Raw genomic sequence first — 21,789 nt, 5'->3', positions numbered from 1 at the left:
TACGCCTAGACAAAAGGTGCATCCGTATTTTACAATCACCCAAACGCAATCTGGCGGACGGTACAAAGTGTAAACGTTTCATTAGTGCCTCTTCCCATTCCGCTCATGAATATGGCGCGAGGAGTGGAGACTATCTGTGTCTCCCCGTCCAATTATGAATTTCCCTACTGTCATATTCATAGTAATTATGCCAGATGTATGTAAAAGGAGCACGTTTCTCTACCTCTCTAGAAACAGGGTATTTATACATTCTACTAAAGTAGCTATACTACTGTGTTCCTTGTCTGTGTAACTTCTGCTCTTTCAAAATAAAAAAGGAACGTCTTGCTTCACCTATTGAGTCCTATCTTCCCTCGTTTATACAATAACGGCCTCTGTGATAAGGTTTCAGCCTGTTAGAAGTGAAAGAAAGTACAAAAAAATGAGGAGGCGGGATGGCTCTAAATAGTTCAAATTAGGTTGAGGTTAATGAGCAGGCGCGATCGGAAAAATGTGTTTGATAACTTCCACTGGAACAGACGTTATAAATACGAACCGCCGTTTCAGCGGACAGGAGGATCATTCAGAAGCTGTCTACAAATCACCTGGCAAGTGAGCGCGTCCACGTGAATGTTGGGCAAACGTCCAAGTTGCGTCTCACGTATCTTTTTCACAAAGACACACACATATTGTGCACAATTACACCAGATTTATATGTTGCTGAAATATCTAGGGAATTCGCTTTCTTATTAAAGACTGGAGTCTTAAATGGGTCATATGAAAGCGGCTCTCAAAGGCCAGTACCAAAACGTTAGCAGCGGCTTGACACTCATTCCAAGAAATAGGGAAAGCATTACTCCTTCCTCGTCACGTGTACGAATCTGCAACAAAGTCTGCCACTAATACTAATCGACAAAGACAAAAATATTAGGATACGGCTTTTAATATTAATATCCAAAGATCTAAAACTATGTCAAATTTAGATCATGAGAACGGGGTGATATATCAAACAAATTACTTACTCAAAGATATGTCTCTCTCTCTCTCTCTCTCTCTCTCTCTCTCTCTCTCTCTCTCTCTCTCACAGAAATAAACTGCAGAAGACATACACCTGCCGACATATTAAGAAACAGCACAAGTTAAAGAGCAATGCGTGAATGTTTAAGGTGTAACAATGTTTGAGCTGCATTGGCATGAGAAACTCAGGAATAATATCTGACACCGTGACTAGTCTTGCCTGGCTGAAAGTGACCATCGGTTCGACGCCATTTTCATCCAATGACTAGACGATTGATCAAGGAACAGAACTATTTATAGTTTCCGTAGTAAACCACAATTTTTTTTGCATTTGAAGTGCAGCGTACGGTACCAACAAATTTTTATTTTGCTAGCAATGCTTCCCATGCGACTCGGAGGTATTGTAGAAGAAGACGCAGAAGAGTAAGGGAAGAAAAGCCGAATGATTCTGATAGGCGTCAAGGAAACTACAGTCTGTTGCAAAAGGAGGTGACGAGACAGGAGCCAGACCTCAAACTGCCATTCCGTGATTAGTTTCTTGCTCAAGGCGGTTTTTCAGTAATCCATACTTTCCTTTCTCTTTCATGTTGGTGTTACTCCAGCTCAGTATTTCTGACAGTCACTGGCAGGGAGAGGTGAAATCGTAAACACACACTTTGTGACACTGAATGTTATTTGCGTGTCTCAGTAAACCTAATACTGAACGTTCGTAGCATTACTATAGTTATCTGTTGCACCATGAAGGGAAGTGAGGAAATGTATGTGGGCGGGAGGGGCAAGGAACAAGGAGGATGGAGAGAGGGAGAAGGAGAAAGAGAGAGATGGGGAGATGAGGGGGGGAGAGAGAGATGGGGAGAGGAGGGGGGGGAGGAGAGAGAGAGAGAGAGAGAGAGAGAGAGAGAGAGAGAGAGAGAGAAGAGAGAGACCTTTCCATTGAGTAATAAGAATATTTGTAACAGTGTGTCGAGACAGGTGGCCGGAAACTACTCGGAAAGAAGAGCAGAGCTGGGCCGTGAGTCAGGACGGCAGTGTGCGGGCGGCCTTCTCGGAAAGAACAGCGGCGGTCCAGGGCAGGTCGCCAACCTCCGCGGCCCATCGCGTACAGTTCTGAGCTCCCAAATAGAGCCTCACAGTGCCTGACACCTAGGTTACGCAGATGAGCCACGGAAGGTCACAACTCATAAGAAACTGCGCAACCAACTGCTGCGATGGAACTAATACCACTCAGCCACGTGTTCTCCAAGCGGACACATTATTGGCCACTCCCTGGCTGCGAAAATTCATCCCCTTATCGTCCGATCTGCTTTCTCTCTTCATCACCATTTCCTTGAGTAACGTACCTAGCAGTCGAATGCATTGACTCATATCGCCAGTAGTTCTCGTCGAAATACAGGGGATGATGTTTCACTCACAATTACTTTGTACGCTACACCATGGAACGGTCTTAAGAGCTGGGCAGCAGCCTTGCGCTCCTTCGTCCCGAGACTGCCAGTCTATGCGAATGGGTCGCACGGGAGACAGTGGACTTATGAAGAATACAAAGGAACCAAGCCGGAATAACGACACCGTTAATCAACCTTCCTACAGCTACTTTTTTGCGACGGATCCTAGGCTATTACTTTTGAGTTTATTCTTTAACGGAAAGGAATCCTCTCTGCATCTACGAGACTGAAAGACCAATTTACATTTACCATAGCTTACAAATTTGTGTATAGGACTCCAACATACAGTAATGACCTAAGACATTATGGCAAATGCCCAGTGTGAGATTGTATATGTGGAAAATGACGGAGCAGAGAAGACTGGAGAACAGTTCTAGCGACGAAACAGAAATCCACTACATAAACGAGTTATTCAAAGAGCAGATTCTTGTTGCTCTTCGCCTGGGAACGACTACATCGGAAAGGCGAAGCTCAGCGGCTATTCGCTTGCTACTGTCACGAGCATGTGCGGAAAGTGGTGATAGCTGGGAGTATGTGACAAGGTGTTGGACGGACACGCCTCATCACGGAACGTGTAGGTCGGGGGCTTGACCGCTCAATCCAGAAAACGTACCAGGTATGACATCAGAGTGCCATGCCGGTGCAGGGCCATGTATTTCGGAGCACACCGTTCACTGCACACTGGTGAACACGAAGTTTCGCAGCAGTCGTTCCCGTGCTGACCCAATAATATCGCCAATTACGATTGCTGTCAGCACGGGATGACCCTTCACTGGACGGCGGATAAATAGAAACGTGTTGCCCGGTCGAATTAGTCGAGTTTCGTGTTACACCGGGTCGATGACCGTGTCTGGATACTCCGCCGTCGAGTCGAACTGCTGCACGTAACAAGCACCGCGCTACGGATACAGGCCACTGGGTGGCAGAGGGGAGGGAAGGGCAATAAGGGAGACGTTCACTTAGGCTTCCAGAGACTTGTTGCAGTAATGACAGTGAAGGCATCTTCCAGCATGGTAACAGCCGTTCCTCAAAGCCAGGACTGCACCACACTGGCCCGAGGAGCATGATAGTGATCTCACGTCGATTACCATCATATTCGCCCAATCTGAACCCGATGGAACACATCTAGGACGCTATCGCGCGCCAGCTCTGCGCCCACCAACTACCGGCCCGTACTTCGTGGGAACTCCATGACGTGTGCGTGGTCATCTGGTGCCACATACCTCCGGGAAAGATTTTGCGAATCTACGTATCGTAGAATCGCTGCTATATTGCGCTCCGAAGGAGAACTGGAGCGCTATAATGTTTCGGCTTATTAGTGTGTGTCACAGCATTACGATGTAGAAGCGCAGTTCCTTCATGTTTGTGGAACGAAACAGTGGAACCATGGAAAATATGAATGGGTGGAACACGATACCAGTCACTCAACCATCCATCCACTATGGCGCACTGTATCTAGCCAGTGACGGAACGGGACTGTTATGGGACTGCTCCAGTCTCGCACAGAACTCTATAGGCTAATGTTATATTAATGTCATGGGCATTCTGACGTTACCACCACCACCACCACCACCACCACCACCACCACCACCATCAGAGGCTTCGGTGAATCCCTCCAGTTGCGTGTTCGCGCACTGCGCAAACAGCCCGGGATTTACTAAGTCGATGTGGAAAACTTCATAAAAACCACATATAGGTTGGCCTGCAAAGCGGGCGAGGCGGAGTCGTCCCGGGGCCGGGCGACTCCCCGTGTTCTGGATGCGAGCGCTTTTAATGCGCTCCGCTACCCGGATGGATATACCAGCCAATGACTGCAGAATTTGATTCATTGTCACTAACAACCTTGACTTATTTTCGACCCGGATAAGCAGATAATATAAATTTATGTAACACTGAAGGCTTCTTACACCCAAATAACAGTGGCTACTGAAAAACAACGGTTAGTTATTTGTTTGTGATATTTCAAATCTGCCATCGAAGCTGTAATAGCCTCATAGAGGGCTGATAAGTCAGTCAGTAACATCTTTAAGCTTTCTTTTCTTTAATAGCCATTAGGTTTATAATATAACGACACGAGGTCAGCGATCGTTCACTCCAATCAATCAGACGTTACAGTATCGACTAAGTCGTGTCCGGAGTGAGTTAAGAAGGCGCTGCCACACGAATCTAGTAGGGGAAGGCAAATGCCCCACACATTCATTGTAAGAATGCTCAAGCCTATAAATTAATTCCAAGGGAGTATAATTCACAGACAAAAGAGGTCACTGCAAAAGAGATCTTACAAACCACTTTTTCGACCACATCTTGGGTATTGCCTATCGTTCTAGGATTGCAGCCAAGTTGGTCTATCCTCATTGATAGAAAGGATTCAAATAACAGCATGATTTGTATCGTGTTTGTTCAGTCAGCGAGGATGAGGCGCATGCAATCAACAGTCTACAGAAAAAATGAGTTACAAAACATGTCACTACCTCCAACATACATGATTCATAACGACCACAACGCTAAAATTAGAGAAAGTCGGGCTCAAACGGAATGGAACCCACCGTCTTGTTTCGCGTGTACCATCTGCGAAAGCAATATGAAAAGGAAGTTAGCGGCAATATTGTATTGCTACACTGTGTAACTGTGCAGGTGTATATGAAATATTGATTTTATGCACAACCAGAATACGCCTTTGGCTCTGTTAAGATTACTGCTTCGTGACTAGTCATTTTTATTTTTTTTAATGCTTCAACTCAGTACGCTAGTTTTTGTACTGGGCTCGTTGTCCTTAAGACGCTGTTCTAAGAACAACACCGTTTTGTTGCTGGCTGACGGTTGAAGTGTATGGCCAGAGTCTGTATCTCATCACTTCTCCATCAGCAGCGAATTTTACTTACATTTATTGGGCAGGTCTTGATCTTAGCTACCAGGGGGACTGCCTGATTTAATATACTATCGATCGTCTGGCGTGCTCAAGAATTTACACGTCCGAGTCAGCAGCAGCGATGCCATCAGTGACAGCAATCGCTGGGGAAGGAGGAGGAATTTCCACGATGTGCAGATGTCCTCTGGAAACTTTCAGATTCTAACCATCAGCGCGGAATCCATGCAGTATCGGTTCAGTGTGTCAACTTGTTAAGAGCTGTTTGGGACATTCAGCTTACATCTAATATGCATTAAGCGTACCAGTTTCTAGAACCACTATGTTCCTCAGGCTTGATCAGGACGGAAACTGCACGTCTAGAACGCTCGCCACCGATATTCGTCGATTAGTTTATAAAAAAAAAATAATTAATATAGTAGCAACAGTTCTCATTCTTTGTTTCTTTTATTTTTTCTGTCACCTTTCTTTGAATCTCGTTTCAGTATTATTGGATGCTTTTATGTATCGTATGAAGAATAATTTTAAGAGATGAAATGGTAACTGTCAATGAAGTCCATCGATTTAATAAGAAGCGCGAGTGCATTACCGAAGGGTCAACCGCAGGCAGCAGACGATGTTATAACCACACGTATCACAGATACTACAAGACTTAGAAACAAAAGTGGATTTACATTGCAAACTGATAGTAACTCTCTTCCGAGAGTACTTGTTTGTAGTGTAGCCTCATATGAAAATCAAACGAGGACGACAGTCATTACGCTCGATAATCTATGGTACTGTCATGTAGAAGAGTATTCCATGTAATAAACTGGACGGATAAACGTCGATGATGCATTTCGGACAAGAAAAGCCAGAAAGCCACTTACAGTCAGCCAGAACTAATATCTTACTTGTGGAATTAGCATGTTCGCCCAATAATGAGTTAATGAGTTAAGTAGGAAAGCGTACTGAAAAGTAATGCCCCCGAACCGTTTGTGTCAAAATATGAGAGCTTTTGGGACAAAACAAACGTTATTCACACTCTACGTCTTTATTCTTCATGTCTACAAATTTATTTCTCAACATAATGTAGAATCTCCTTCTGTGTGACTTGCGTGTACTGGCGGGGACAGAAAAATTGTTGTAATTTAATAATTTTGAAAATCAGATAAGCCCGCAACTTGAGGATGATTCTCAATAGAATCGTTAGTCGTAGCACACGAAAGAATTTACATTAGCGAGAGAGGTACGAATAGTTTATTTGCTAGTGCAATATTTTATGAATATCGTTAACTTTACGATATCGAAAGAAATACCTGTGTCGCTTTAGGTCGGTTTTCAGAAGACAGAAGGCTTCTCTAATGAACTAACGTGAATAGAACTATCATTCCTTTCATGTTTTGACCGTGAAATCTGAATGTTAAAGGCTGCAATTCCTTTTACAACCTCGAATAACTGCTAAACTCTTTCGCCTTCTCTAGTAAGAGGCACCATAGGACAATAATAATTTTGTACACCGATTCCTTCACTTGAATGGTTATTATTTAATTATGAACGCACATACTCCCATCTGCCCAAGCTCTATTCAACACTGAAAAAGAAAAAAAAAAGTGACAAAACAAGATCAGCCATAAGATATCTACTGTTTTTTTACAGAGATCGTAATATTCGTCTAACGCCGAAATTATTTATTGTAATGTTTTCATAGTAACCCTGGCGACGAAAGGATTTGTCCAAACGAGAGAGCACTTTCTTGGTACCGTCATTATGGAGTGTTTGACTTTGTTGACAGAGCCTGAACCTCTACTCTGCTTGTAGAGATTCATCACTATCAAAGTGAAGTCCTCGGATGTGTTTTTTAAGTTTTGAGAACATATGACAGTCGGATGGGACCAAGTCGGGACTGTATAGAGAATGACAGTTGACACTCAATCCAAGGCGTCGGACTGTTCCAGATGTCGCAGCGCTCGTGTGTGGTGTGGCACGTTTCGTGCGGTTAGAAACACTGTTACAGCACGCTGTTTCTCACGCACCGACACAGTTACACACCGCCTTGTTGCAAGCTACCATTCGGAGCGCTCTAGGGGCAGAGGGCTGCAGATATGTAGACACGAAGAATAAAGATGTAGAGTTTTAATAGCGTTTGCTTTATTTATAAAGCTTTAAGAGTTATCACAGAAAACACTGAAGGTACTATCCAGCACGCCGTCGTATATCGTGTGCAGTACATCGAGTAAGAGCACGCGCTCTGACGTACGTACGGGACGCGGTTGCCTCCCCGCGCGGCTCGCGGCAGCCTCGCCGCCTGCCGCGTTATCAGCTGCCGCCTTATATAAGGAGTGTGCGTGAGAGCGAGAGCGGCGGCGGCGCTATTTCGGCCGGCAGCGGCAGGCGGCAGCCGGCAGCATGGCGCCCGCCGCTAGATAAACAAAACACGCCGGTATACTAACGACGACAGAAATACCCGGCGCGCAGGCCCGCGTTTTAAATTTGGAGCATCACAAGAGCGACGCACGTGCGGCCAGCCGCCTACAGCCTACAGCCGCCGGACGCTCCCCTCCTGCCTGCCGACCGGCCCTATCTGCAATGACGTCCGCACCATTCTGGACCGCCCACTTCCCGTGCGCCTCTCCAATACGCTGCAGACTCCGTCTTCTGCGCGATAGACCTCAAACAATAGCACGTACGCAAAGCCTTCCGGAATGACATTGCATACTACGGAAACGAACGAAACTAAATTATCTTTCTCCTTTGGCTACCTATAACAGGTGCCTGGACGAGGTAATCCAACTGAGCTACTAAAACACAATTAACAAAAGCTAACAGGTCAGCTTTCTTTTGAGAAATTGTCACATCTGGGCAATGCCGTCACTATGCAAACTTTACAGCTGATTCAGAAGTTTTTGTTTGTGCAAAAACGATAGTTGTAAGAAATATTTGCGTTTGACGGTAAAAGCACTGAAAACTATAAAACTCGTTTTTTGCTGAGAGCCGGGGAATTGTCAAGTATTGTTTCATCTTTTGGTTCAAGTAACTTCTGTTGTATCTTATCGGCAAGTTTGCCTCATCGGGACAACTGTGTGTATTTGTCCCGGTTAAACATTGTTGTTCAAACACGTAACTGCTGACTAGGTATATTCAGAGTGTTTCACAATTCATGTTACCGAGCGAGGTGGCGCAGTGGTTAGACACTGGACTCGCATTTGGGAGGACGACGGTTCAATCCCGCGTCCGGCCATCCTGATTTAGGTTTTCCGTGATTTCCCTAAATCGCTCCAGGCAAATGCCGGGATGGTTCCTTTCAAAGGGCACGGCCGACTTCCTTCCCCGTCCTTCCCTAATCCGATGAGACCGATGACCTCGCTGTCTGGTCTCCTTCCCCAAACCAACCAACCAACAATTCATGTTACATTCTTCTACATGTTGTAGAGGGAAGTTTATAGATCTAGTTTTACTTTGGAACCCATGTGTGGAAACGTCATCGCTACAGAGCGTCAAAGCTATGGGCGACGGCGCCTGTAAATGTATGCATAATAGGGTGATCCCGTGATTATGTTACATACTTTCTAGGATGATGGAGAATAAATGTGTCAATTTAAAATAAGGGTCACTGTACCGGAAACTGATGAGTCGAAAGTTACAAGCGAAAACCGTTCTGATACTTCCAACAGTGGAATAGATGTACTGGTACTGTTACTGTTGTGGCTAATGTCGTAGGACAGGCAACTTTCACAGTGGCAGTAAAAAATTTCAAGTAAACATGAGTTCTAAAATGCAAAGCTATGAGCACTTGTTCAATAGAGGAGATCGGTTTCACAGTAGCGAAGATGGACAAGCGCTCATAGCTCCTCAGGTATCCATTTTAGGGGCTATGTTTACCTGACAGTTTATTTGTTTTGACTGATACTGCCCCCTCTGGAAGTTGCCTACCCTATGACAGTAGCAACAACAGTACCAGTACATGTATTCGACTGTCAGAAGTATCAGAACGGTTTTCACTGAAACTCTCGACTCGTTGGATTCCTGTATGGGAAACCTTTCCTCAGATCGATACATTTATCCTCCTACATTATCCTAAAAGTTTGCATCACCCTCTATATATATATATATATATATATCATCCTAGAAAGTATGTAACATAATCACGGGATCACCCTATTATGCATACATTTACAGGCGCCGTCGCCCATAGCTTTGACGCTCTGTAGCGATGACGTTTCCACACATGGGTTCCAAAGTAAAACTAGATCTATAAACTTCCCTCTACAACATGTAGAAGAATGTAACATGTATATATATATATATATAGGGGCCGGTGCGTGTAACTTTGACCCTCTGTAGCGTCGTTGGATTATGTTTCCGAACATGGGTCCCTATGTAAAGCTTGACCTATTAACTCCCCACTATAACCTCTAATAGTTTCTAACATGAATTGTGCAACTCCCCTTAGATATTTCAACAGACGACGGAAACTGGCCGATATCAGTGGGCTTCAGTTGCACTGGCGTCATCGGCATTCCCATCGCGGAAAGATCCGGAAATAATTTCTTGAACAGGCGAAATATATCCATTTGACGAGCCTACAAATACATTCGATATGACAGTACTCTCTTACAGATTATTGCCAACGGTCCCGCTGCAGTGGTAACACCGGTTCCCGTCAGATCACCGCAGTTAAACGCTGCCGGGCTGTGCTAGCACTTGGATGGGTGACCATCCGGTCTGCGGAGCGCTGTTGACAAGCGGGGTGCACTCAGCCCCTGTGAGGCAAACTGAGGAGCTACTTGAAAAGTAGCGGCTCCGGTCTAGTAAACTGACATACGGCCGGCAGAGCGGTGTGCTGACCACATGCGCCTCCATATCCACATCCAGTGATGCCTGTGGGCTGAGGATGACACGGCGGCCGGTCGGTTCCGTTGGGACTTCCAAGGCCTGTTCGGGCGGAGTTTAGTTCTTATAGATCATTACCGACTGTATATCTGGGCTCTATCCAGCAGGGGAAAAACGAGTATGTCTTACGAACAATGTAGGCAGGGTAAACCCGTCGCACTGTTACATTTCTGTGACTGTTAGAATGTTGGCGACAATTGTAACTTACTTGTGGCTCCTCGTCAAAATATTGCTCTCAGTCGCCAACCAGTCGATATTTGCAGCATCAACCGTTAGAAAAACTCGTATGTCAACTGTCGAGAACTGTGTCCTCCTGAACTGTAAGTAAATATTATAAACAACAATTCAACCAGTACGCTGACAACTTTCCAATAGAGAAAGTAACATGTGGAATCAGTTTTCGTTTACTATATCGCTTTTCAGGCTACCATCCAGAAGCACGACTTACAGTCCTTAGACGGCTTTCTTAGAAGATTTCGTAATTTAGTTTATATTCCCCCGAGCTGCATCAGTAGGTTATGCGATTGGTGCAATAAATCATTTATCATAAATTATAAATATTTATAATAGAAATATTGCAATAGTACATGCTGTTAGAGCCACAAGAATTGCTTAAATACGCTCCATGACTAAAGCTGAAGCTTGAACGTGAGGTGACTATTGGTCCATCTTCATTTACCTCACCAATAAATATCGGTTACAATAACAGCTAAAACTACATCGAGTTGCGACAAATAGTGGTTCAACGTCTACTAGTATTCAGGCCACACAATGAGCTTCAGTGTTGCTAAGGTTGGAGCGCGCGCCAATGCGTCAGTCGAGTGGCATTGTGAAATGAATCGACAACCCAACTCTGCAATGTTCACCAGTATTGTGAGATACCGCCCTCCACTTTCCAAGTAGACTTCCCCTCTTCTCGACCGTCGCTCGGCTCGCAGGTAGAAAGATGAGGATATTGGGAAACTTCATTGAGCACAATTGGATTAAATTCATCTGTTCTTTTATGATATCTTCTGCACAAACTGAATGTGAAATTCTTACAACAAAATTATGCAATGAAACCAAACTAAATTTCATGAACACATGAGTCATTGATGATAATACGTATAAGCGGATTACTTTTCAGTGACACTTGACAGAATCATTCCGCCTGAAACTTCAGTACTCCACTCTACTGTAAAAGACGCCACTCGATTGAAAATTTAGCAACACAGAAATTATTGTTACATCGCTTGGATTGATTGGAGCCAGGATCAGTGAGTGACTTCACAACAGGGACGCACCGGACCCGATGTAAGGCTTATTATCTAGTTACAAGTTATGTCTAGGACTGACACTAGCAGAAAACGAGCACGCCGTTCCTGCTGTCTTGTGCTGCTGGAGTGTTTGTGCTTTCTCGAAGCCGAACGGTCTATCTGTCTGCCTGCCTGTGACAGAGGCCAACGATAATTTTGGGAACGCCTGTACATTAACAGTCTAATGCGTTAAATATAATGAGCTTGCAGCTGATCTAATATGTAACTGTATTTCGGACGGATCGTTCAACGTTCCGTTGAAATCAAGACGAGATCAGCTCCATTGTGATCGAAAGAGAATAGTTTTTGGGAAATCCGTTCCAGGTGTGATTTGGTGATTCCAACGAAGATAATGAGGATTGTTGGACGATAGGACTTGGTCTGCTATTGCGCAATTAGAAAATCGTGTTGAAAGACATTTGTGTTAAGCGAAACGCGACTTGATATATGCCCCAGTTCCGATGTAGTCCGTCCTCTTCTTCACTGCGTGCTTGGAACGGCTAATAGGTGGCTGGGAATGGTGGTTCTCGCAAACATGTATGTTGATGGCGCTTGGTGTAACAAAATGTCACTCAGTGAGCTCCACCCAGTTTTCGCGAGTGGGTGGCTGCGCTTACTGGTCGGTGATGACTCCACTGAAGGCACGGAACAGGCCAGGCGGCAGCGGCGGCGGCGGCGGCCAGCGACACTTTAAGTGGGGCGTGGGCTCTGCAGAGATTTCCCGCCTTCCGAGAAGCGCCGGCCGGCCCGGCGGCTTTCGTCAGCGCCGCGGCCGGCTCCTGAATCACATCCTGCTGGCGCCGAGGCGTCGCGGCGCCTGCACCGTTCCTGCGGCCGACCTGTCGCGGAGCGCCGCCTGAGCGGCAACCAGTAAAGCACGGCCGCCAGTTTAATCGACTGGCTGAATGAAACAAGCTGCAGCAATCCAAAATGAGATTTTCACTCTGCAGAGGAGTGTGCGCTGATATGAAACTTCCCGGCAGATTAATACTGTGTGCCGGGCCGAGACTCGAACTCGGGACCTTTGCCTTTCGCGGGCAAGTGCTCTACCAACTGAGCTACCCAAGCACGACTCTCGCCCCGTCCTCACAGCAGAGCACTTGCCCGCGAAAGGCACAGGTCCCGAGAGTTCGAGTCTCGGCCCGGCACACAGGAAGTTTCAAGCTGTTGCAATGTTCAGACGCGAACAGAGAAGGTGGCTGCGAAATCGTCTATTTGTTGAAGGCTTCTATACAGTCACTCATTAAACACTCTGCTGCGGCAATAGAAGACAGCAAAAGGAAAGCAGGAGTTTCAAATCTCGCGTTTAAGATATCAGTGACTCAGGAAGATCATGCATACATACAGTCGCATACACTCCTGTGCCTATGTGGTGGACTCGATAGGCATCTCTAGCGTAGGCGGGCAACCCATTGAGTTGAAAACAAGTAAGTTACCAAGTCCGGATGGAATCACATTTAGCTACGAAGGGACTACTCTATGGCACTGACCCCTTATCTAGCTTGCATTTATCGCGAATCTCTCGCCTAGCCCAAAGTCCAAAGCGACAAGAAAAAAACGCACGTAACTCCTGTATAAGAGAGGGAGAAAAGAATGGACCCGCTCCAGTGTGTAATATCATAACATCAGTTTTCTGCAGAATTCAGAACTTGCGAACATATTTTCAGATCGAAACTGATAAGTTCCCTTGAGACGGAAAAGCTTCTCTCCACAAATGGTTTATAGGGCATGGCTTGTGCGAAGCTCAGCTTGCTATTTTCTCACACTATATTCTACAAATCGTGGATTAAGGGCAACAGGCAGGTTCCCTATTCCTAGATTTCTGAAAAGGTGCTTAACGAAGGTATGAACGTATGTAATAGGATCCCAGATATATGAGTGTCTCGAACATTTCTTAAGTAACAGAACCCAGTACGTTGTCATCGACGGCGAGTATTCATTTAGAGACAAGGGTATCGTTAGGAGTGCCCTAGGGAAGTGTGGTATGGCCAATGCTGTTCTCTCCCTCTCCCTCTATTAGCAATCTGCGGCCGTTTGCTGATGATACTGTGGCTTATAGAAATGTGACGTCGTCGACTAATCGTCGGAGGAAACAAGATAACTTAGACCAAATTTCTAGTTGCTGTGATGAATGTAGAAAAATTTAATACAGATGAGTAGGAAAAACAATCCCGTCATGTTCGAATACAGCATTAGTAGTGTACTCTTGGCACAGTCACGCCGATTTAATATCTTGTCGTAGGGTTGCAAAGCGATTTGAAAATAGGCGAGCACGTAAGGACGGTGGTAAGGAAGGCGAATTGTCGACTTCGGTTCACGGAAACGTTTGTCCATCTGTAAAGGAGATTACGCGTGCAACACTGGTGCGTGCTTAGTTGAGTACTCCTCGAGTGTTGGGGATCGCCACCAGGATGGACTAAAGGAAGGCATGGAAGGAATTCAGAGGCTGGCTCCTAGATTTGTTACCGGTAGGTTCGATCAACTAGCGAATATTACGGATAAGCTTCCCTGGAGGGAAGATTTTTTTTTTTAGCGGGATACTAGTGACAAAAATTAGAGAACCGACATTTGAAGCAGACGGCAGAGTAATTCTACTGCCACCGACATACATTTCCCATAAGGACCACGAAGATATGAGAAATTGGGGCACCTACAGGGGTATTTAGACAGTCGTTTTTCCCTCGCTCTATTTGCGAGTGCAATCGGAGGGGAAATGATTAGTAGTGGTACAAGGTACCACCCGTCACACACTGTGCGGTGGCTTGCGGAGTACGCATGTAAATGTAGATGTAGGAAATTTGTGGTAAGGTCTTAGGGGACCAAACTGCTGAGGTCATCGGTCCCTAAGCTTACGCACTACTTGATCTAACTTAAACTAACTTACACTAAGGACAAGACACACACACACACACACACACACACACACACACACACACACACACACACACACACACACACACCCGCGCGCGCACAATAACCCGCGCGCGCACGGGAAGGCTCGAACCCCCGATGAGGTGGTTACAGTTTTGTGTTGGTAACATTTATGATAAAGCTTCATTTAAGAAACCTTTATGTTTTCGCAGCTTTGTTCGTGGAATTTTAGATATAATACGAAGACGTTATGCCAGACTACAGAGGAGGGTAGAGTAGTCTTACAAGTTCTGCTGATATGGCGTGAGCCGCTGTTTCGGAGACGATAGCTGGGCCAGGTAGAACAAGACGCCGTGCTCTGACTGCAGCGTTCGTCTGACGTTCCTCATGGACACTTTACCAATTCAATAAAATTTTCAAGTTTTTAGCCGAACGCCTGTTTTGAAAAATATCCACTCTCGGGTTGGTGGGTGTAATCGTATGATAATGCACGGTAGGAAATCGATTTTATTCATTGACGGCAGACGATTTCTCTCTTCTTGCTTGTCAGACCCACTAAAAGCTAGCGTGTAGCACTTGCGGACTCACTAGCCTCGCAAAATGTAGTCTAACTGGGAAGTACTTGATACAACTCCTAATACATACTAATGTCACGGGTTAAGTACGAACAGAAAGCGGACGGACGATGCGACGTTCGTATCACTGTATCACTTCTCCAGTGACAAAAATGTCGGAACGGGAACAATAAAATGAGAGATAGAAGGAGACAAAAACTGTAACTTACGCAATGAGAAGCGAAAGCGCTAATGACACATTCGAGAAGTTGAAAGCGAAGGGAACGGCACGAAATTTCTCGCTATGAACGGCAGAGTGTTCGTGTTTTGTACTTTTCAAAACGCGCTGAAAATTTGTACGAAGTTTCCAAGGTGGAGCAGCAACTAATTCCCAGGAGGGACTACCTGCTATCGCGAGTGCTGCCAGAGCGGCCGCAGCGTGGCCACCGAGGCGTGGAGCCCACACATCCGGCTGACACGCTTCCGGAGTGCTGCACCTCCACCTCCATCTGCGCCCGACTTTCTACGACGCTGCTCGGAGAGGGCTGCCATGTAGCGGATGACGGCACGGCTCACCTATGGGCACGTGGCAGCAGCGAATTTTGCCAGGAGGCAGCAGTATGCGATTTCCAACACAACAGTCGTCTAAAGACAGCGGGAAAGACCTTTTATAGTGGTCACAACTAATCTCATCCCAGAAGACTACACTCCACTTTATCTCGGCAGTATCTGCTTAGTGTATTCATCTCTTGGTCTCCCTCTACGATTTTTACCCTCCACGCTGCCCTCCAATACTAAATTGGTGATCCCTTGATGCCTCAGAACATGTCCTACCAACCGATCCCTTCTTCTGGTCGAGTTGTGCCACAAACTTCTCTTCTCCCCAATCCTATTCAATACCTCAAAAAAAAAAATGGCTCTGAGCACTATGGGACTCAACTGCTGTGGTCATAAGTCCCCTAGAACTTAGAACTACTTAAACCGAACTAACCTAAGGACAGCACACAACACCCAGCCATCACGAGACAGAGAAAATCCCTGACCCCGCCGGGAATCGAACCCGGGAACCCGGGCGTGGGAAGCGAGAACGCTACCGCACGACCACGAGATGCGGGCGTATTCAATACCTCCTCATTAGTTATGTGATCTACCCATCTAATCTTCAGCATTCTTCTGTAGCACCACATTTCGAAAGCTTATATTCTTTTCCTGTCCAAACTATTTACCGTCCATGTTTCACTTCCATACAAGACTACACTCCATACAAATACTTTCAGAAAAGACTTCCTGACACTTAAATCTATACTCGATGTTAACAAATTTCTCTTCTTCATAAACGCTTTCCTTGCCATTGCCAGTCTACATTTTATATCCTCTCTACTTCGACCATCGTCAGTTATTTTGCTCCCCAAATAGCAAAACTCCTTTACTACTTTAAGTGTCTCATTTCCTAATCTAATTCCCGCAGCATCACCCGTTTTAATTCGACTACATTCCATTATTCTCCTTTTGCTTTTGTTGATGTTCATCTTATATCCTCTATCCAAGACACTGTCCATTCCGTTCAGCTGTTCTTCCAGGTCCTTTGCTGTCTGACAGAATTACAATGTCATCGGCAAACCTCAAAGTTTTTATTTCTTCTCCATGGATTTCAATCCCTACTCCGAATTTCTTTTGTTTCCTTTACTGCTTGCTCAATATACAGATTGAATAACATCGGGGAGAGGCTACAACCCTGTCTCACTCCCTTCCCAACCACTGCTTCCCTTTCATGCCCCTCGACTCTTATAACTGCCATCTGGTTTCTGTACAAATTGTAAATAGCCTTTCGCTCCCTGTATTTTACCCCTGCCACCTTCAGAATTTGAAGGAGAGTATTCCAGTCAACATTGTCAAAAGCTTTCTCTAAGTCTACAAATGCTAGAAACGTAGGTTTGACTTTCCTTAATCTATTTTCTAAGACCGATATCAATCTGAATAATTTTGTTTTGAATATAATAAAACGTCATACTTAAAAATGCAATGGGACAGATAAGGTTCAGTTTGAAGCCTACGTTCTTGTCGCCGAGTAAGATCGTTAAAAGCCGGTCGAAATGTCGGCCGTTACTTCGCAGTATGGCGTGGCATTAGAAACAAAGATATTTTATACCATGACGTCATTTGGCTCTCGCGGTCTTGGCTCCATTGTCGGAACGTACCTCCGAAGTGACAGTACACTTAATTCGATCAACTAATGGAGCTTCTTTAGAGAAAGTTTCCGGCACTCCTGTCATGCTCTGTGCTCAGTTCGTAACGACACCGACAAGTAAGTCAAAAGGCAAGTCTTACACAAATTACACTCATAACTTACAGATTATAATTGTGTGTCATCAAAATCCAAAGCAGACGATAGCAGAAGTTGAAAGGCGAAGGAAACAGCTAAATGGCGCTCTATTTTCAAAGGCATAAAGGGTTTGCTGAAAAGTTTGTCAAGCACCTGATTAGCCCTGTCTCTTACTATCCCCCCCCCTCTCTCTCTCTCTCTCTCTCTCTCTCTCTCTCTCTCTCTCTCTCTCTCTCTCTTTGGAAAACATGAAACGTCAGATTTTTTCGAATAATTTGGAACTGATGACAGGAAAGGTGTGGATTTTCCAATTTATTCTCGGATAAATTGGATACCGCAGAAACTATGTAGTAACTGCGTGGTTAATGTGCAACAGCTACCACGAGTAGTTAGGCAGAGATTTGCCCACGAGTGCGTGGTAGGTAACGACACGGTTCCGAGGCTGTTCCAGTGCTTTAGTGCCGTGATAAGTGTCCTTGGACCCCAGCAGAGAAGCTGGAGCTGCCTTGGGTTGGCGGCCGGGTTCCGCGCGGATAGCCTTCGCGGGGGACGCCTGAGTATGTGCCAATTTTACGTCAACGTAAACACTAGCCGCGGCACGGCCAGACACGGCGCGCACTCGCGCACAGTCTCTCCGCTGAAGCCGAGGCTACGCTCTCGAGTGTGTGTCTACGTTTCACTTAGTTTTTCCTGCGAACCACGTTTCTCGAACAGGAACCCGTCCCTAGAGCTAAGGAAACTTTACATTCATCTAAAACTGTTTCGGAAAATCATTACAAACAAATGAACTCATTAATTATGTCTGTAAGTCACTTTCCGCCTGGCTTTCTGAAACACAAGGTCATTCCCTTGAGCAGGTGGCAGTGAATTCGATGTGTATAACAGCAAAGAAAACAGGAGACAACGCAATCAGATCCTACGTACAACCCATTGTTCTTGTCAAGTGTCGCAGGTCGAACGGTTTGTATATGGACAACTGCAGAACATGTGGTACACGTACGTTAACAGTATGATAATTACCAAGTTTCATTTCCTGTTACGAAAAAGAGTACCATTTTTCTTAAGAAGCTGTATCGATAGCGAATTTGCCATTGTGGTACTGTTGTAAACGAATATTGCACTTCGCCGGCCGGAGTGGCCGAGCGGTTAAAGGCGCTACAGTCTGGAACCGCACGACCACTACGGTCGCAGGTTCGAATCCTGCCTCGGGCATGGATGTGTGTGATGTCCTTAGGTTAGTTAGGTTTGAGTAGTTCTAAGTTCTAGGGGACTTATGACCACAGCAATTGAGTCCCATAGTGCTCAGAGCCATTTGAACCATTTGAATATTGCACTTCACCCTTCGTAATTGGCATTCGACTTCTACATCCATCACCTAGTGCTCACTATTTAGTACATTTGGAAGTTAACATTCCCAATTTCCAATTTACTTGACGATTTAACACTTCCAGAAAACGTCAGATTGCACAGAAGGTACATATGAATGCGATTTTCACTAGTTTTTTCAAAACAATTCATTTTTAGTTAACCTGCGTTAGTAGTGTATTGTATCTTCACTTACAGGATCTGATTCAGATACCGCTTGTTGTATTATTTTAAATATTGAGGAACCCGTAAACCCTTCATTCAAATCGTCCAAAATTTACATTTTTTTGCCCTTTTCTTTACTTTAAATATATCAGTCTTCAAATGAAAACAGTAGTAAGTAATCAAGGTTAAGCAGAAAGTAACAGAGGAATGAGGAGAAAGCAACAGAGGGACAAGGAAAAATGCGGAAGTGTAACGAACAGAAAAAGCGAGAAAAATAGATAAAAGGTGACAATTAGTGAACTATATGAAATAAAATCGACATAACTTCTGAGCGGTGTACGTTAGGACGTTCAAACTGCTCTGTTGGAAGAGAGGGATGAGGGGAAATGATACGGGCATGCGCACGCCCACTTTCATTTGGCTGGATTTGTCAATAAGCAAAATATGCGCATTTGGGGGACTGAGAATACGCATTTCCCCATTGAGAAGTCTCTTCACCCTTAACGGGTGACTATGTGGTATGCAATGTCCAGTCACGGAATGATGGGAGCGATATTCCTTGATGGCACGGGGACAGCCGAACGGTACGTGAAGGTTTTGGAAGATGATTTCACCCCCATCACCCAGAGTGAGCCCGATTTCTACCAGATGTGGTTCATGCAAGACGGAGTTCGACAGGGGCACTTTAGGGACCGAATTCTGGCTCTGGGGTACCCAGAGACCACTGGCATGGGCCTCGATTGGCCGCCATATTCTCCGGATCTGAACATAGGCGACTCCTTTTTGTGGGGCTATATTAAAGATAAGGTGTACAGCAATAACGCCAAACCATTGTTGAGCTGGAAAAAAATAATTCAGGAGGTCATCGATAGATGTTCCGACACTTCAGCGGGTCATGCAGAATTTCGCTATTCGTCTGTGCCACATCATCGCCAATGAAGGAAAGCATATCGAACATGTCGTAACCTAAATCCGAATATCTGTAATGACGTCTACATGTTGAATGAAGTGTGTGCACGCTTTAGTTTTTAACTAATTTACGTTTTTTTTTCATATCGTTCAGTAACTGTCAACCTGTAACAAAAGAATAAGGAAAGAAGCAACTTGGTTTCAGTAAGAAGTGATGGATAGGGGGTACTATGAACAACGAGGAAAGAAAAAGGAATACCATGGAAATAAATGACGGATACGTTACGGTAAGCAGTAATTGCAGCGCTTGGTATTCCATGTTCTACGTGAGTGTCCAGGGATATGGATTTACACACATTTTATGAAAAGTTTGAACTTTTCTGTCTTCACATCTTTTTCAAGCGTAATGACGATGTCATCTAAAACAAACGTCTGGTTATAAGATGTCACACAGGTTACTACTTAAGAAAGTGTTTAGTGCAACTGCAGTTCTGATTTTCCCGTAAAACTGCCGAGATACGATTGAGTTGTTCTGCACAGAGAGTCTATGTCCATCCATAAAATACATTGTCAGTAGAGGGACAGTTCACAGAGTAAAGTTACCAAGTTCCTTTCGTGTATACGTCTGGTTCACAGCATTATATGGTAGCGAATCATGGACAGTGGGGAAAACCGGAACAGAGCGAATCGTAGCATCTGAGGTATGATGCTACAGAAGAATGTTGAAAATTAGGTGGACTGATGAGGTAAGGAAGGACAGGATGGTAGGACATCTGTCACGTCTTCAGAGAATAACAGCCGTGGTACTACAGGGAGCTGCAGAGGCTAAAAACTGTAGAGGAAGACAGAGACTGGGACACATCCAAAAAATAATTGTAGCCGTAGTGCTACTCTGAGATTAAGAGGCTGACGCAGGAGAGGAATTTGTGGCGGGCCGAATGAAAGCAATCACAAGATTGATGATTAAATAAATAAAAAAATTAAAGAACGTACCATACTTGTTACATTCAACCGAGCAGTCCGTTTGAAACAAAAATGTAGACGTATCAGGAAACTGCTAGATATTTACATCTACATCCATACTCCGCAAGCCACCTGACGGTGTGTGGCGGAGGGTACCTTGAGTACGTCTATCGGTTCTCCCTTCTATTCCAGTCTCGTATTGTTCGTGGAAAGAAGGATTGACGGTATGCCTCTGTGTGGGCTCTAATCTCTCTGATTTTATCCTCACGGTCACTTCGCGAGATATACGTAGGAGGCAGCAATATACTACTTGACTCCTCGGTGAAGGTGTGTTCTCGAAACTTCAACAAAAGCCCGTACCGAGCTACTGAGCGTCTCTCCTGCAGAGTCTTCCACTGGAGTTTATCTATCATCTCCGGAACGCTTTCGCGATTACTAAATGATCCTGTAAAGAAGCGCGCTGCTCTCCGTTGGACCTTCTCTATCTCTTCTATCAACCCTATCTGGTACGGATCCCACACTGGTGAACAGTATTCAAGCGGCGTACTGTAACCTACTTCCTTTGTTTTCGGATTGCATTTCCTTAGGATTCTTACAATGATTCTCAGTCTGGCATCTGCTTTACCGACGATCAACTTTATATGATCATTCCATTTTAAATCACTCCTAATGCGTACTCCCAGATAATTTATGGAATTAACTGCTTCCAGTTGCTGACCTGCTATATTGTAGCTAAATGATAAGGGATCTTTGTTTCTCTGTATTCGCAGCACATTACACGTGTCTACATTGAGATTCAATTGCCATTCCCTGCACCATGCGTCAATTCGTTGCAGATCCTCCTGCATTTCAGTACAATTTTCCATTGTTACAACCTTTCGATATACTACAGCATCATCCGCAAAAAGCCTCAGTGAACTTCCGATGTTATCCACAAGGTCATTTGTATATATTGTGAATAGCAACGGTCCTACGACACTCACCTGCGGCACACCTTAAATCACTCTTACTTCGGAAGACTTCTCTCCATTGAGAATGACATGCTGCGTTCTGTTATCTAGGAACTCTTCAATCCAATCACACAATTGGTCTGATAGTCCATATGCTCTTACTTTGTTCATTAAACGACTGTGGGGAACTGTATCGAATGCCTTGCGGAAGTCAAGAA

The 21,789-nt window shown here is 44.9% G+C and overlaps 1 protein-coding gene and 1 non-coding gene across 4 annotated transcripts in view; both read right to left on the bottom strand.

Moving 5' to 3' along the window:
• The window catches only part of LOC126249560 (transcriptional coactivator YAP1), a 364,909-nt gene that overhangs the window by 242,331 nt on the left and 100,789 nt on the right, over window positions 1-21,789 (bottom strand). The gene's annotated exons all lie outside the window — the stretch shown is intronic.
• On the bottom strand, window positions 12,466-12,540 carry Trnas-cga (transfer RNA serine (anticodon CGA)). The gene has a single exon. It is a non-coding gene; the product is annotated as a tRNA-Ser (tRNA).

This window comes from Schistocerca nitens, chromosome 1 (assembly GCF_023898315.1).
Source record: "Schistocerca nitens isolate TAMUIC-IGC-003100 chromosome 1, iqSchNite1.1, whole genome shotgun sequence".
NCBI classification, from domain to species: domain Eukaryota; kingdom Metazoa; phylum Arthropoda; class Insecta; order Orthoptera; family Acrididae; genus Schistocerca; species Schistocerca nitens.
Note: the sequence above shows the minus strand (reverse complement) of the source record. Positions and strands in the feature narration are given on the sequence as shown.